The sequence below is a fragment of the Osmerus eperlanus genome, chromosome 19 (assembly GCF_963692335.1).
Source record: "Osmerus eperlanus chromosome 19, fOsmEpe2.1, whole genome shotgun sequence".
In the NCBI taxonomy this organism is placed as follows: Eukaryota; Metazoa; Chordata; class Actinopteri; order Osmeriformes; family Osmeridae; genus Osmerus; species Osmerus eperlanus.
In genome coordinates, this window is record NC_085036.1 from 9,430,370 (window position 1) to 9,431,341 (window position 972).

Below are 972 nucleotides of genomic sequence, written 5' to 3' on the forward strand. Positions count from 1 at the left end.
TAAGGATCTCTGATATTGCAGTTTGAATAATTCAGGATATTTCATGCGCGCAAAAGAGGTTTTCATGAGGGCTGGAAGACTGGCTCCTCTTACTTGCCTCAGGGCACATTAACAATTCTATTTGAAGGCGAGAGGGGAAAAATCTGACTGAAAAAAAATGAGCGAGACAACACTTAACAACACAGAAAGACAATCCAGACACCAAATGTTTTTCCAGATAAATATGTCATTACACTGGGTCTTGCATCACGAGAAAGGTTTTGAAGTGGTTGAGTGCCGAGCAAGCATGCTTGTTTACTTATTATGGCAAATGTTAATGTGATGTCTCGCTGTTTTATAGAGTCCTCGCCTCTGAATGTGTCATAAAAAACATACCAAGACTATTGTTTGACTTTTAATGGGGGCTTACTGCCTATTTATATATTGGAGTTTATGGCGTTAGTTGGAAAAATTATCCTTTAATTTCCTCCTTGAGGGATTAAACTCTGTGTCAATGTCACAGGGGAAAACAGGAAATATTTCCCATTTTACTCCGCACAAAAAGCAAAGCAAAAAATGCACTCATTTGGAAAGCATGGGATGTGGCTATCTGTAAAGTGGTGCGTGTCATAAACCATGATATACATTACAACTCACAGCAACCTACAGGGAACCCACTGGAACACAGAGACCATAACTGGTCGTTACACAGCTATTATGTGCAGAGCTAAACAGATTGACCACATCCACAGTTTTGCAGCGGCAAAGATTCCTTAGAGCAAATGCGTATGCGAGTGCTGATAGACGTTTAAACTCTACAACCTAACTGTCTACAACCTTTCCTTTCTCCTGCAGTGTATTGAAATTGTAATGCTTAACTGGAATGGATTTCTGCTTGTAGTTCCAAGCTGAGAGTCCTAACAAACATTGGATCCCTCTGTTGTCTAGCTGGGTCTCCATCCTGATCCAGGCGGTCAGATCACTGCCTCTTCT